At 48.4% G+C, this 16,943-nt stretch overlaps 1 protein-coding gene across 5 annotated transcripts in view; it reads left to right on the forward strand.

Annotated features, from left to right (window-relative positions):
- Positions 1-16,943, forward strand: part of LOC109560663 (janus kinase and microtubule-interacting protein 1) — a 226,405-nt gene that overhangs the window by 16,665 nt on the left and 192,797 nt on the right. Inside the window, exon 1 of one of the 5 annotated variants that reach the window (XM_070791777.1) lies at positions 519-5,133. The exons of 3 other annotated variants lie outside the window; for them this stretch is intronic. The gene's annotated coding sequence lies outside the window, so the exon portion shown is untranslated. Of the gene's footprint in view, positions 1-518; positions 5,134-9,607; positions 13,137-16,943 lie in introns of those variants that run through there. One more of the 5 variants, XM_070791776.1, reaches the window with a different exon arrangement.

Genomic DNA, 16,943 nt, shown 5'->3' on the forward strand with positions numbered 1-16,943 from the left:
CCCCTTGGACCACAGTGAACTACTGACTTCCTTACCCGCCGTTTCCAGCGTGTTTGCTCACACTGCTTACTTCCTAGAATGCCTAGTCCTCTGCCTTCTCCACCCTCCCCGTCTTTGGAGGACCTACCTGTCCAGGCTTCCATGACCTGCCTTAATGAGTCACATTAAGGAGATTTTGTAATGAATAGATTACAGCAGTGGTTCTTCAAGGAGGGTCCTGGACCAGCAGTAGCATCCTTGCTTGGGAACGTTTCAGAAATGCGCTGTCTCAGGCCCCACCCTGAGCTGCTGGATCAGAAACACTGGGTTAAAAGTCAGAAATCTGGGTTTTAACTAAATCTATCTGGGGAGTTCTGATACCCGCCCTCCCTCCAGTTTCAGAATCAGAGTAGGCAGAACTGGTCCCCCACTTCTCTTGTAGTTACACAGTCGGGTTGTTTCTAAAATAGCTGGCAACTGGTTAATTCCCTCCAATAAGGATGAATCACATTTACCATCTTGCTGGATCTGTAGGTAAGACTGCTGCTGCTGCTGCTGCTAAGTCGATTCAGGCTCCCCTGTCCCTGGGATTCTCCAGGCAAGAACACTGGAGTGGGTTGCCATTTCCTTCTCCAATGCATGAAAGTGAAAGGTGAAAGTGAAGTCACTCAGTCGTGTCTGACTCTTAGCGACCCCATGGACTGCAGCCCACCAGGCTCCTCCGTCCATGGGATTTTCCAGGCAAGAGTACTGGAGTGGGGTGCCATTGCCTTCTCCAGTAGGTAAGACTAGGGGACCTTCATTCATAGCATGTAAAGGATAGTTCTCCACCCAAACATGTACAGATGTGAGAGTTGGACCATAAAGAAGGTTGAGTGCTGAAGAATTGATGCTTTTGAACTGTGGTGCTGGAGAAGACTCTTGAGAGTCCCTTGGACTGCAAGGAGGTCAAGCCAGTCAATCCTAAAGGAAATGAAATGAAAGTCGCTCAGTTGTGTCCGTCTCTTGTGACCCCATGGACTATACAGTCCATGGAATTCTCTAGGCCAGAATACTGGAGTGGGTAGCCTTTCCCTTCTCCAGGGAATCTTCCCAACCCAGTGATCGCACCCAGGTCTCCCACACTGCAGGCAGATTCTTTACCAGCTTAGCCACAAGGGAAGCCCAAGAATACTGGAGTGGGTAGCTTATCCCTTCTCCGGGGATCTTGCCAACCCAGGAATCAAACTGATGTCTCCTGCATTGCAGGTGAATTCTGTACTAACTGAGCTACTAGGGAAGCTATCCTAAAGGAAATCAACCCTGAATACTCATTGGAAGGATTGATGCTGAAGCTAAAGTTCCAATACTTTACCTGATGGGAAGAGCCAACTCATTGGTAAAGACTCTGATGCTGAGAAAGATTGATGGAAGGAGGAGAAGGGGGTGACAGGATGAGATAGTTGGATGGCATCACAGTCTCAGTGCACGTGAGTTTGAGAAAACTCTGAGAGATAGTGGAGGACAGGGAAGCCTGGTGTGCTGCAGTCTGTTCAGAGGTGACTTGGCGACTGAATAATAACAAACCACCTAAGCAAGCACACATTTCAAATTGGTGCTCAGAGTGAAGGGTGTGTCAGCTGTCAGTGGCTTCCTGCAGAAGGAGGCCTGGCCCTGTTACTCTATACTCTGTCCCTCAGGGTGCTGGGCGTGGACTGCTTCATCATTTCTAGGAAAGGAGTGAAGGCAGCGGAGTGTGAAACCAACCCTGAGCCAGGAGTCACAGGCTTGGGTTTGAGTTCTGCCCACCCCCTGCCTGTAATGCTCTGCAGGGGTCCTTCCTCTACACAGTTGTTTGTGGAGTGCCTGCTGTGTGCTGGACACTTGCTTTCTGCTCTCCTGAAGCCCATTGAGCAAGGGTGATAATCAAAGATAAAAGTAGAATGACACAATACCCTTCCTTCTGTCTGGGTCTGTTTCCCCATCTGTAATAATGAAGCGGGTTTGTTTTTTTTTTAATTGTTTTAACAGCTGATCTCCTCCCCCAATATACAAAACAGGGAGGAACTAATTTACCATCACATTTATGACTTTAAACTTACAGCGTTTCAAGTTATGAGTCAGCCCGTGAGAACAGTGAGGTTGGTCTGATGAATACAACTTTCAAAATTAAGTTTGGAGTGTTACTTGGGCTTTATTGTGGGTGTGAAACTATTCTGGTTTGAGAATCTTTTACCCACCACATTTGCAAATGGTAGCGTTTTTGTCAACAACTTGTCTTGCCTTTTGGGGATCCATTTTCCTGGACATGATAGGAAAGTCTCAACACCAAGAAATAAACAAAGCTGAGCGTTCACCTAGTAGCCAGGTCCATGTGCTGGAGTCTTTTGGTGTGCATCTCATTTGAGTTTGCATGCTCTGTCTGTAGTTTAAAATTATTGCACCAGAAAAGAAAAATAGAATCAAACATTGTTGCTCCAACACCCTGATCTTTAAGATCCCTAAGCACCTTCAGGGAGGACCAGGGCTCCATGGAATGTGGTTTGGAACCCAGGCCTGGTCGCCCTCTCCCAGTGCCCCTCAGTCCTGATGGTCTGCTCTCTTAGGTGCTTGTTGTTGTTGTTCAGTCACTCAATCCTGTCCAATTCTTTGTGACCCCATGGACTGCAGCACGCCAGGCCTCCCTGTCCATCACCAGGTCCCGGAGTTTACTCAAACTCATGTCCATTGAGTCGGTGATGCCATCCAACCATCTCATCCTCTGTCACCCCCTTCTCCTCTTGCCCTTACTCTTTCTCAGCATCAGGGTCTTTTCTAGTGAGTCAGCTCTTCACATCAGATGGCCAAAGTATTGAGCTTCAGCCTCAGCATCAGTCCTCCCCATGAATATTCAGGACTGATTTCCTTTAGGATGGGCTGGTTGGATCTCCTTGAAGTCCAAGGGACTCTCAAGAGTCTTTTTCAGCACCACAGTTCAAAAGCATCAGTACTGGCCGCCATCTCTTCGCAGACACCTGTGTCTCTGTGTTGCCATCTGCTCCTCAGTATATCACATTGGGTTGTTTGTTCCGTCTTAGCCTCCAAATGTCCTCACATCCCTAGGACCATGTTCTGGGAAGGAAGCACCTCCAGGAATGTCATTGATGGAGCTGACCCAGGCTGGAAGAAGAGCCACATTAGAACCACACTCACTTCCCAGGTCTCTGTGAGCAGACCTTGAGTGTCCAGTGCTCTCCAAGGATAATCTAAGGATGCTGCCCACTCACTTCTTCCTCAAAACGGACCTTGGGTTACTGGGTTACTGGGAGTGTTTGGAAGGATGATCAGTCATACCGAGAAAGGCTGATGTCTTTCAGAAACCATACACCTGGCTGTGTCACCCCTCTGTTCAGTGGGCTCCCTGTGTCCTAGGATGAAGCCCACACCCCCTGTCAAGACATCTGTGGCCTCATCTCTTGATGCTCTTGCTTTCATCCTTTATCTTCATCTGCTCTGGCTACTATAAGAAAAAATACCATTGACTGGGCAGCTTAAACAACAGAAGTTTATTTCTCACAATTCTGGGGCTGATCAAGGTGCTGGCTGATTCTGGTGAGAGTTCTCTTCTGACTTGTAGGTGGCCGCCTTCTCACTGTGCATTCGTGAAGTGGACAGAGAGAGAGGAAGTAAGCTTTCTTGTGTGTCTGCTTATTAGGACACTGATCCTGTCATGTGAGCCTAATCACTTCCCAAAGGCTTCATCTCCAAATACCATCACATTGGGGATTAGGGTTTCAACATATGAATTTCTGGGGGACACAAACATTCAGTCCATAACACTGCCCCTTGCCTTACGTAACAATCTGTCTTCCTTGAGTTTGCCCTTTTTCCTCCTGTCTCTGTATATCTGTTTTCTTGCCATAGCACACCCTTTCTGCCCCCTCTAAAGGTGGCTCAGGCTCATATCCTCGGGTACTTCCTGACTCCCTAGGCCCTGCATATCTTTCTGTCCCAAACTTGGCCAAACTGTGAGGCTATTGTCTTTCATAGTTTTTCTTCCACACTGATGGGAGTCCAGGACCTGGGTGGGATTTGTGTCTGAGGCTTCTGTGCCCAGGACAGGGCCTGGAAATGGGCAGCCACTGGAATGTTGAGTGAATGAGTGAATAAACAAATGGATTAATGAATGAATTGAGTGCATGCTCCTGCTCTTCCTGCCTCAATGCCATTCAACCTTCTTTAGACCCCTGCTGCCTTGTCTGCATGTCTGCATTTCACTCCTGCCAGGGTCCATGTCAGATGTCTCTTTCTTCACACTCTCCTGGGAGCCACAGCCCCAGGTCTGCAGTTATCACCTGGGCTTGTTACATTCATTTCCTCGCCTGCCTCCCTGACTCAGCTGAACTCCTCATGCGGGTGGGGTCACCACTGGGACACACAGCCCTGAGCCATCACATTCAAGGGACTGGGCAAATGTCTGCACCAGAAGACGTCATCCTTAAGCCTCTTCCTTCCCTGTGATGGTAGTAACCTGGCAGTGAGTAATCTGGCCATACGTTCTTCTTGGTCCAGGCACCCCAGCCCTGTAGCAAACCCCCGGTCTCACCCCGCTTGTTTCAGCTCAGCCCTGTGCAGCTCTGGAGTCATTCTCTTGAGAGAAGCCAGGATGTAGATGAGCTCTGTGTGCCCCTCCTCCAACTGTGCACACAGCAGGTGCTCTGTAGTTGTCTGGCGAGGAGTGCCCTAAGCATATCGAGCCCCATTGAGTGGCTGGTGTACAAAGGATGTGGAAACCACAAAAGAAGTTGCTCTTAGCTTGAAAGTCACCAGTCACCCTGCTTCTTCTCAGCGGTGTGATTATGTGACTCATTTCAAGAGAGGTGAGAGAGAAATGGCCTGATGGCTGGGGCCTTTTCTGGGACTTGTTAAGGGGCCCTTGTACATTAACAAAGGGGAGATTCCAAAATGGTGCAGGGAGTTTGTGAAGAGTCAGCAAGAAATAGCAGCAGAAAGAGCAAACACTGTATTCAGGTGAGGATTTGAGCAAGTCCTTTACTTGCATGCAGTTGAAATTGTGTCCCTATTAAATGAGGAAAACAACCTGTGCTTCTCCAGGACCTCGTGAGAACCAGGATTATGGATGTAAAGACCTGACGCCTTCTTGCTGCCTAAGGAGTGGCACCCATCTATCCCCAGGTATGCAGAATGGCTGTGGCTTCTTATTATAAACATAGTTTCTTTGACTTTTTGTGGATGAGGCAGTGCCTGGGCTTGCCTGTGGCTCTATCTTTACAACCTAGCACAATATCTGACACCTGGAAGCTACATAGCAGAGCCGGTAAAAATGTGGACATTGGAACCAGACCACTTGGGCACAGCCTCCCACACCTACTTGCTAGCTATGTCACCCAGTCAAAGTACTTCTGTCTTTTCTACCTGAACACTAAATCGGGGCACTAATAATACCCATGTCATGGGGTTGTGGAATTATAGAGAATTTGGAGCATTTGGAAGAATTTCTAGTATAGACTGTTACATAATCAGCGACTGTTACGATTAGTACTACTGGGTGCATATTTGTTGAATTGTATCAAGTTCTATTTGATGGGAGAGGAGCGTTGGTGCTGCCATGATGCTTTATTTCCCTTGCAGCACAGTTATTGGTTCCCATTGCTCTTTCCCACCTCGAAGTTTCTCTCTCATTCAGGATCTGGTAAGATTTTACAGTGAAAAGCTAAAGAAAAAGCAAAACCTCACATGCACAGAATGGTCTAAAGGAAGTTTCACCATGTTCTCATCAGATCAGATCAGATTAGTCACTCAGTCGTGTCCGACTCTTTGCGACCCCATGAATCGCAGCACGCCAGGCCTCCCTGTCCATCACCAACTCCCGGAGTTCACTCAGACTCACGTCCATCGAGTCAGTGATGCCATCCAGCCATCTCATCCTCTGTCGTCCCCTTCTCCTCCTGCCCCCAATCCCTCCCAGCATCAGAGTCTTTTCCAATGAGTCAACTCTTCACATCAGGTGGCCAAAGTACTGGAGTTTCAGCTTCAGTATCATTCCTTCCAAAGAAATCCCAGGGCTGATCTCCTTTAGAATGGACCGGTTGGATCTCCTTGCAGTCCAAGGGACTCTCAAGAGTCTTCTCCAACACCGCAGTTCAAAAGCATCAATTTTTCGGTGCTCAGCCTTCTTCACAGTCCAACTCTCACATCCATACATGACCACAGGAAAAACCATAGGCTTGACTAGATGAACCTTTGTTGGCAAAGTAATGTCTCTGCTTTTGAATATGCTATCTAGGTTGGTCATAACTTTCCTTCCAAGGAGTAAGCGTCTTTTAATTTCATGGCTGCAGTCACCGTCTGCAGTGATTTTGGAGCCCAGAAAAATAAAGTCTGACACTGTTTCCACTGTTTCCCCATCTATTTCCCATGAAGTGGTGGGACCGGATGCCATGATCTTTGTTTTCTGAATGTTGAGCTTTAAGCCAACTTTTTCACTCTCCACTTTCACTTTCATCAAGAGGCTTTTTAGTTCCTCTTCACTTTCTGCCATAAGGGTGGTGTCATCTGCATATCTGAGGTTATTGATATTTCTCTCGGCAATCATGATTCCAGCTTGTGCTTCTTCCAGTCCAGCGTTGCTCATGATGTACTCTGCATAGAAGTTAAATAAACAGGGTGACAATATACAGCCTTGACGAACTTCTTTTCCTATTTCTCATTCCTCTAGTTGATGAGAATTTTGTTACGTGGGTCCTGAATATGAGTAGCAATTTTATCAATAATTGTGTTTATGTTTAGTAGGGAACTGAAGTAGGTGGTTTTCTGATGATATTGAAAGTTTTTCATGATTGAAAAAGTTGTACTGTTTTATATAAGCGTTGCTATTAATTTGGTGACGTTTGATATATCCTGTCAGTATTCTTTGTTCTTGGAGGTGATGGCACAATTTGCAGGAAGGAGCCTTGCTCTTCCTTCCTAAAAATGTTCCTGGATCCCTTCTAAGAACATGCCTGGCATAGTGCTGGGTCCTGGGGATAGAAGACAAAACTGACAATTCTTTAGGCACCTAAAAAGTGGCCTTAGAGTCAGATACACCTGGGTTCAGTCCTGGCTTTGCCACTTAAACAAGCTGTGGACCTTGGGCAGGCGACTTCACCTCTTTGAGCCTCAGTTTCCTTATATGTCAAATGGGGATAATATTGTTACTTGTTTCACAAGGAGGTTTTGAGGATGGATTGAGATGGGTATCCCCAACACATTGCCTGGCATAGAGTAGGCTCTCATATATGGCGGCTCTTGGTTTAACTGCTGCTTTTAGGGTTCAGGGAAAGGAGTCAGGCCTCAAGAGACCCATGCAGACTGACTCTGGGCCACCCTCAGCCACTTTCCTCTTGTTCTCTGGCTGGCAGGATGGGTAGGGTCACCTTTTCCAGAGGAGGTAGCTGTGTGTGGGGCAAGAGGCCTGGTTTCCTGTGGGTTTGTGGCTTTGCAGCATTGTCCTGTTGATGGCACCTGCGGGTTTCTGGAAGGTGGAGGAGGCAGGTGGTGGTAGATGGGATGAGGTCTCCAAGCCAGCCACCCCGGACTTGGTCTGGACTATCTTGTCCCGATCCATCCAGTCTGCCTTTTCACTGTGATATTTATTGAGTAACCCCTGGATGGATGCTTTATGCTCCTCTCTGGGTCTCTGAACCACCATTCAGAGAAGGTAGGAAGAAACAGGTGCTGCAGGAGGTTACATAAGTCTTTAACAGTCAGAGTTAGCGAACGGTGGACCCTAAGCAGGAGAGCTTTGCCTTCTCTCCACCCATGCTGCACCTTTCTGGGTGGGCTCAGCAAGGGGATTATAACAGGCTGAGGTTTGGGAGTGGGTCCTTCCAAGAGCAGATTCATGTGGACTGCACAACAAGATTTCATTTCCTGGGGGAAAAAGAATTTGAAAAGCACCTCTAATCTTTATTTATATATATATATATATATATATACACACACACACATATATATATATATATATATTTTTTTTTTTTGTCCTCTCAACACATGTGCTAGCTTTATATTTTACTGGAGTTCATACTGCACCAACTTTGTAGCCTGCCCTTCTTTTTAAGTGCAGAAATCCCTGCTGAAGATTTCCCCATCATATTGTTCCTTTGGAACAGGGACATGAAGCAGGTGGTGGGCGTGGCGAAGGAGGCGGGGTGGTGATGGAAGCGGAAGGGGAGGAGTCAGGCTCAACTTTAAAAGTCAGTGGCAGGAAGTGATTCCTGACTGGCTGGAAGTTGGGGAGACGTGAGTCGGAGTTGAGGTGTTTGGGGTAACTTCAGTGCTTTAGTGCACATATTTGCTTTTGGAGTTGAGGAGGCTTGAAAGGGGCGGAACAGAGGAGTCTAGACAGAGGGATGACCTGCAGCATGCGAGTCACTCAGTTAGGACAGAGCCGAGTGCTTCCCAAGCCAATGAGAAAATAAGATGGTGGCTCTGATGTAGGTAGTGGCATTGGAGGAGAGCAGTGGGCTTCGCATTGACATTCAGGGAAAGGCAGCCGTTATTGTTTGACTGCTCTCTGGGTCCATCCATGGAAGGGGCTGCTTTTCTTAGCAGACCCTACAGGGGTGGCCTAAATTCTCGTAATCCATGGAGCATTCTCCGGAGACAGAATTTTCTCTGGCTCAGGTAACAGGACTTGATGTTGGTCCTACAGGCTGTAAGAAATGGAGCCAGGATTCAACCTGGGGTCTGACAGGGAAGTCCAGGGTTTTTTAGGGAGGCCCAGGTTTTCAGGGGCAGGAGCATTGGCAGTCATGGAGGACTTGCTGAAGCAGGCAGTAATGTCACTTATACACCTTTACTTGGTTAAGCATGAGGCCAGGGTAACGAGAGCAGAGGATTGGGTTCAAATCCCGCCTCCTTGTGTATGTTTGCATTAGACACACCCTCTCTGGGCTCCATGCCCCATCAGTACAATGGGGAAGTAGGACCAGGTGGCCTTTCTCAACATCCCGTCCGAGTGTGGGGCTCACTCCTTCTCTACATAAGTGTTTGCTAAATATTTTTCTCTTGAGGAAGACTGATGTCTGACTGCCAACACAGCCTCCCTTCCTGAACTCCGTTCCTGATTGCTGGATGACAGTGGGTGTCCAGGTAGGTGTCCCTGTTCATGACAAGACTGTGCCCACCATTTTGAAAGACTCTAACTCTTGCTGGCCACCCAGGCTGTCAGTGATGCTAGGAGAGTCACCCACTGGGTGATACTATGGAGTAAGCCCTGGGGCCTGACAGATCTGTGTTCAGATCCCAGTCTTCCTGCATGTTCAGTGCCAGTCCTTTGACTCAGAGAACCTCCATTTCCGTATTTTTTAACAGGGAAGTGTAATCTCACCTAATCCCCTAACCTCCCCACCCCCGACCCCCACCTGCCACCCCCTACCCCCTACCCCTGCCCCAATCCTCTTGGTTTTCTTGAAACTGTGCTGCTTCCCATTTCTGTAGAAAAGTAGCCCTGGGGTAGGAGTGATAAGGAGCTTGGTAAATGTTTGAAGAGATTTAAAATTAGATTAAAATGTAAAATACAGGGCTTCCTTGGTGGCTCAGATGGTATAGAATCTGCCTGCAGTGCTGGTGACCCAGGTTTGATTCCTGGGTCAGGAAGATACCCTGGAGAAGGGAATGGCAACGTACTCCAGTGTTCTTGCCTAGAGAATCTCATGGACAGAGGAGCCTGGTAGGCTACAGTCCATGGGGTCGGTTGGTTGCAAAGAGTTAGACACAACTGAGCAACTTTCACTTTTCTTTTCACTTTTCAAAATGTGAAATACAGCTCAATTCAAGCTTTAGAAATTCTTTGTCGTCATTCACTTGGACTATACTCCTATGGTTTTGCCTCTTGAACTATTCACATCCGTAATGTCACCTCAGGCTCCTTCATCCCCTATCAGGGAGAGACACACAGCCTCAGGACGCTGTCTCTGCCCCTGGGGGCCCCCTCCAGGCAGCCCTCCATGTTGACCCTGAGCAAGCAGTCAGAAATGCATGGGTGTTTGACCTTGTCCTGGCCATAAACCTCTCCAGTGGCTTCCTGCTGTGCTCAGGGTCAAGTACTAGCCCTTTAGGAATTTATTGTCCTCCCCCCGCCTCCTACCCCCCAACATTAGGCCTCTAATCACTCCAGGGTAGCACTGTGCCTTCTTCATCTATGAAGCTTTAGTACCTGGTATCTGACACTGAGTAGATTGTCAGGAAGTGGTAATGATGCTGTCTGTCACTGTATCTACTGAGCAGAACACATCCTCTGCTATTAGGAGTTTCACTTATAGCCCTTTGGATGCCAGTGTTCCTATTTCTTATACAGATGAAGAACCTGGGGTTCAGAGAGGATAATGGGTCTTGACAGAATTAAAAATAATCATTAAATAAATATAGAGTTAGTCTCTTAAGCTCTTTAAAGGGAGCCATGAGTCATCTATTGGGGCTTCCCAGGAGACACAGTGATAAAGAATCCACCTGCCAATACAGGAGACACAAGAGATGTGGGTTTGATTCCTGGGTTGGGAAGATCCCCTGGAGTAGGAAATGACAACCCACTGAAATATTCTTTCCTGGAAAATTCCATGGACACAGGAGCCTGGGGGGCTAGAGTTCATGGGGTCACAAGGAGTCAGATGCAACTGAGCACACACACACACACATAAGGCATCTGTTACTTCAATTGGAAGGAAAAAAATCAGAAATCTTTTCCAGGTGCAGAGGGAGTCCAGGATTGGTAGGCATGCTCCAGTTGTGGGCAGGGTCCTGGTCTAAGGCAGCATCCACCTGCCTGGGCAGAGCTGAGTGGGAAATCCTGCCGATGCCCGCCATGCTGGGATGAGCTCCCAGTTGAAATCAGGCCACCAGTTCTGTTTCCTGTGCATAGTGTATCAGTGATGTAGTGATAGTGAGATGTTTGTGGGACTCTTCATCACTTAGTGCTTGTGGAATTTTAGTTACTATTATTGTTCCACTGTGAAATTTAAAGCTATACAGAAGTAAGAAAGCATTTCATAAAGAAAAAGCCACCAGCTTTCATCTTTATTCCCAGCACCTTCTGAACCACTGTTTTAGTGTCTTTTCCAGCATTGTCCAGAGGCAGCATGCAGGTCGAGACCTGTGTCAATGAAACACTTTGCTTCTCATGTGGGCTGAAGGGCTCTGGTTTGGAGCGTATTTCTTGGTGCCTCAGTTCTGTTACTCCTGAGCTGCTGGACTTGGGCCGGTTCCTCAACCTCTCTGGGCCTCCATGGCTTTAGCAATCAATGCTCTGGAGAAAACACCACTGCTGGTTAGGGCTGCTGCTTTCTGACATTGGTTGGGATACTGGTGAGGAGAGTCTCAGGGGATTCATGGGAAGGAGGAGGAGGGGACAGATGAGGAAGGGCTTTATCCAAGCCAAGGAGTTTGGTTTTCACCCTGAGGGCAGTGAGGCACCAGCGACAGTCTGTGAATATATTTTACTGTTTCAGATTCTCAGAAATGTAGTGGTAGACACCCAGATCAGGGACCCTGGATTAGAACTCAGCAGGGCTCAGGGTGGCCATGAATGAGGGGGCAGAGGGTGAGGAAGTGGCCAGACTCCACCCCTACAGATGGGAAAACCGAGGCCCACAGTGTCTATGTGACTTCTCCAGGTAGACTCAGCAGTTGCAAGGTGGGAGCCCAGATCCCCTGCTCTTATGCGCTGTGGCCCACCTGACCCAGGCTGCCAGCTCCCAAGGACAGAAGGACCCCACTGTCATGCCCGCGGGCATGTGGTTTGTGTTTTTCTTAGACACAGAGCCAAAGACCAAGGCTGGTATCACCTGAGGGTTCATCATCCTCGATCATGGTGCCTAGAACCCTTTCCAGCTGCCCTGTCCTACTACTTGTCAAAGATTATTCTAATGAGGCATATTATTCTGATTGTCTTTATGTTTTACTTTTCCACTTGATTATTTGGGGAAGTTTGTGGTTTGGAGTACCTCTGACAGAGACATGACCTCACCCTGCATACAACTACTCTTTAATTACAGTGCTGGGTCAAGAAAAAGAATCATTTTGCTAAGTAGGACATCACTGCAACAATTGGTGACATACATTGGAGTGGGAAACGTATCAGTGGTAAAATCTCCTGGTTTTGATAATTGTGTTGTGATCTCATCATGTCTTTGATGTTAAGAGATGAAAGCCACAGCACTGAGGGTGAGCTGTTGTGGTGTCTGCAATTTATTTTCAAGTGGTTCATAAAAATAGACTTTTATGTATAGAAACATCGATAAAGTAGCAGAGGGGAACTATGAACTATTGGTGAGTCTAAGGAAGATGTGGAGAGTTCACTATACTATTCTTGGGACTTTTCTGCAGTTTTGAAACTTTGCAAATTGAAAAGTTTGTACTTTTCAATTTGTACTCCTAGCGGGAGAGGCTTGGTGAGGTTCGGCTCTGTTCACCATCCACCCTTGGGTCTCCGGCCTCTTCGGCATCTCCATCACCTCTAGGTGGAGAGAACTACTCACTCCACAGTTCCATTCTGATCAGCCTCCTGGGGACCAGTCTTGAATCAGAGACACAGACTTTTGACAGAATTCATTCTACCTTCTTTAGAGAAATCATTTCATTTTCAGAATCTTTCCTTTTGGGTCAACTTTCCTTAAATTTTTCATTTCTCTTCTTGCTTTACATGTTTATTGTGTTGCCTTCTAAAATTACTAAAGTCCTATTTTTATTGTAACTATTCAAACAAAGAGGAGAATAAAGAAAAAAATACATTCTGTCCATCTCATGTGGGGTAACCCATGGTAGGTGGAACCCCAGAACTTTCCCCCGTGCTTGTGGGAACATATAGAAATTCACACACACATAGTAGGGCTTGGTGTCTTTGTTTTTTTTATCCTTTGCTAATCTGGGATCCCTACCTCTCCATGAAGACATGACTTAAGGGCTCCCTTCTCCAGGAAGCCCTCCAGGCTCTGAGCACTGACCTTATTTCATTGCAGTCGTCTGATTATAAGTCACCACCCCTGCCAGATCGTGGGTAATGCAGGGGCAGCAGCTGTTTCCATTTCATCGTCTGTACTCAAGCCGGGAGCCCAGGAGATGTACAGTCAGTGTTTGTGGAGTGAACAGATGGGCAGGGCCAACATCCTGGGCAAGGATGCTGCGTGAGCAGAACCTTGCAGGTAAGAGACGCCTCCTCCTTCAAACATTCCTTCTAGCCCTGAAGAAGAGAGTTCCAAGGCCCTGGGCATCTGGGACAGAAAGTCAGTTTGGGGAACATGGCCACTGCCACCCTGAGGCTCCTGTGCCCTGGCTGGCTGTCCTAACAATAATGCCCTGTGTGGGCCAAGCTGGTGGGATGGGTCATGAATGACCAAGGGTGGGGCTGGGGCTGGGTCCTCTCTTTTCTCCTAGGCCCAGTACAGGCTGGCCCGCTGGTGGTCTTGGGTGCAAGGAAGAAGCCCAGGCTAAGGCTGGAGAAGCACAGGATTTAGATGTGGGCCTGGCCTGGGTCTCGTTATCTTGCCCTGTCCTGGCTCCGTTCTCATTAGAGGCACTGCTTTCTGCAGCTGGGATTTATTAATCTTGTCTGCAGATTGCTTGGTTGGTGCCAAGGGACCAGGGCATAGCCAGCTGGAGGAAGTTGAAAGATCAGCAGGATGTAAAGCTGAGGGGCTGGCATCTCAGCTAGTGTGCTGGGGAGTGTAGACAGGAGCATCACTTGCTCTGGGCAGCTGTCCTGAGCTCGCCTGCCGGTTCAGGCTGAGGGGGTCGCAGCTCGCCTGAAGGCAGGACTATAGATATTAGAACATTGGACTGAGATTTCAGAGGATTTTCATTACTGGAAGAGAGTGGGCTGAGAATTCTCTAGTGGTGTGGTGTGTGTCCTGAGAAGAGTGGTCAGCGTCAATTGAGGAGCCTGTGGAGAAGTGAGAAGTTCAGCTTTTCTGTTAGTTTCAGTTATTAATGATGAATATCAATAATGCTTAACTATTAGATATCTTCATAGCTCTGTAAGAATATATACTTCAGCAACTTTGAAATTAGCATTTTCCCTATTTAATGGAAGCATAAACTGAGTAGGAAGGTGACTTTGAAAAGTCAAGTCTGTGGACTCATTCCTGATTCCATGGCCAGGCCCTGTACCCGGAGTTGACATCTGGAGATGAAAGAAGCACAGCCCTAGTCTCACCTGGTCTAGGTGGTTTCTGAGATTGGACCACCAACATGCAGGACATGTAAAGATCCCTCTTCCACCTTCCCACACCCATCACTATTTTGCATTCATTTCCTTGGCATTTGTCTCTGAACAAATGCTGAACTGAGTTGGTCTAACCAAGCAGGGGTCCCCCGCCCCCAGGATCTAACACCTGATGATCTGAGGTGGAGCTGATGTAATAATGATAGAGATAGAGTGCACAGTACATGCAGTGTGCTCGGATCATCCCAGGCCATCCCCCTGCAGGTCCATGGGAAAATTGTCTTCCATGAAACCACTCCCTGGTGCCAAAATGGTTGGGGGCTGCTGGTCTACACGACAGGAGGTTCTGTATTCTCTCTCTCCCCCAGACTCTTGTCTGCCTGTCCACCTAGGCTAACATTCTTTGATGACTGGGGCTGTATTGTGAATACCCAGTGGTGGGGGTCATGATGGTAGTGCTGGGAGGGTGGTGGGGAGGGTGGTGATGGTGATGGTGTTGTGGTAAGAAGGGTGGTGGTGGTGTGGATGATGGAGCTGGTGGTAATTATGGTGATGCTGATGATGGAGGTGGCGGTGAAAGTGACTTTGGTGCTGGCGGTGGTGATGGTATTGGTGGTGGTTTGAGGGTAGTTTTGGTGATGGGTGTTGGTGATCATGATAATTTGGTGGCGGTGGTGATGGTAGTGATGGTGGAAATGATGCTGATAGAGTGGTGGGGTGGTGGGGTACTGGGGAGAGTGGTGATGGTGATGATATTGGTGATGGTGCTGGTATTGGTGGTGGTGGTGTGAGGGTGGTTATGGTGATGGGTATTGGTTACTTATAAGGGAAGAGACGCCTCCTCCTTCACACATTCCTTCTAGCCCTGAGGAAGAGAGTCCCAGGGCCCCGGGCATCCGGGGACAGAAAGTCACTTTGGAGAACATGGCCAAGGCCACCCTGAGGCTCCCATGCACCCTGGCTGTCCTCACATTAATGCCCTGTGTGGGACAGGCTTGTGGAATGGGTCATGAGTGACCAAGGGTGGGGCCGGGGCTGGGTCCCCTCTTTTTCCCCAGGCCCAGTACAGGCTGGCCCCCTGGGGGTCTTTGGGGTGAGGAAGAAGCCCAGGCCAGGGCTGGAGCAGCACAGGATTTACACGTGATGGTGGTGATGGTGGTGGTGAGAGAGGCGGTGGTGTTGCAGGTGATGGTAATATTGTGTTGGTGGTGGAGACGATGGTGATGGTATTGATGATGGTTGTGAGGATGGTGGTGGTGAGGGTGATGTCGTAGTAGGGCTGCTGGTGGGAGGTGCCGATGGTAGGGATGATGGTGGCTGTGGTTTTGATGGTAGTGTGAAAGTGAAAGTCGCTCAGTCGTGTCGGACTCTTTGCGACCCATGGACTATATTAGATGGTCCATGAAATTCTCCTGGCCAGAATATTGAAGTGGGTAGCTGTTCCCTTCTCCAGGGGATCTTCCTGACTCAGGAATTGAACCCAGGTCTCCCATATTGCAGGCAGATTCTTCACCAGCTGAGCTACTAGAGAATCCCTGTGTGTGTAGTAAAACTTAAAACTATGGGTCCACTTGTACTCACGTAAGCACTTTAGTTGTCAGTCTACTGCCTCTTCATAACAAGTTATGAAGTTGGAATCACCACTAGGCTCCTTAGCCAGGTGGGACACAGGGCTGCAGTCAGTGCATGCTAAAGTTGGATTCGAACCCTGATAGATTGGCTGCAGAAAAGAAAGAAAGTGAAGTCGCTCAGTTGTGTCTGACTCTTTGTGACCCCCTGGACTGTAGCCTACCAGCCTCCTCCATCCACACTAAATCAGGGTTAGCCAAGTGTGATCCTGGGACCTCCGGCATGACATCACCTGTGGAAATGCTGACTCATGGGCCCAACCCATTTGATCAGCATTACTGGGGATGGGCCAGCTAAGGGGCATTCAAGGAGCTTGTCGTTCTCAAGTGCATTAAAGTTTGAGAAGCACTACATTAAGGTCACCCAGGCCTGCTCTCAGTTGCTGAGTCAGTTAGTCAGCGTGTAACCCAGGCTTGCGTGTCTCTAACCTTGTTCCTTCCAGTGGCCTGTGTGCACCAGAGCATCAGGACCGTGGCCTCCTTCCTGGTGAGATGAGAGCTAATCCAGAGCAGAAGGGAGCAGGGAAAGGGGAAGAAGGGCAGATCCTCTCTTCACTGTGTGCTTGACTCACCTGGGCATCTAGTTAAAATGCAGGTTCTGAGTCAGTGGGTCTGGGGATGGGGGCCTGAGACCCTGTATCTCTCAGGCAATCCTGGAGATGCTGACGCTACTGGTCTGTGGACCCACTTTTGAGTTGCAAGAGATTCTCATCCTTGAACTTGCATCAGCGGCACCTGAACGGCTGGCTGAACTCACCCCCACATTTCCGATTCAGCAGGTCTGGGTTGGGCCTGAAATCTTGCATTTCTAACAAGCTCCCTGGCTGTGCCAGTGCTCCAGACCTGGAGGCCACACCTGGAACAAGCAAGGCCCGAAACCAGCGGCTAGAGCTTTGGCTGCACGTTAGAATCACCTGAGGACCTTAAACAACCACTGAGACCTGTACCCACTCCAGGATGCTGAGTCACTGAGATGGAGCAGGGCCTGGGCATCAGGAATTTTCAGCCAAGGTTGAGAACCGCTGCTGGAGCCAATTTTTTTTTTTAACTCTAGTTGCCCAGGTAGTTGAGAATATGATACCATCTTGGCCCCTGGAGAGTTCTGATTCAATGGCCAGGTGGAGCTGGGCACGGGTATGAACAGTCAATTCTCTGGGCTT

Source organism: Bos indicus, chromosome 6 (genome assembly GCF_029378745.1).
Source record: "Bos indicus isolate NIAB-ARS_2022 breed Sahiwal x Tharparkar chromosome 6, NIAB-ARS_B.indTharparkar_mat_pri_1.0, whole genome shotgun sequence".
NCBI classification, from domain to species: domain Eukaryota; kingdom Metazoa; phylum Chordata; class Mammalia; order Artiodactyla; family Bovidae; genus Bos; species Bos indicus.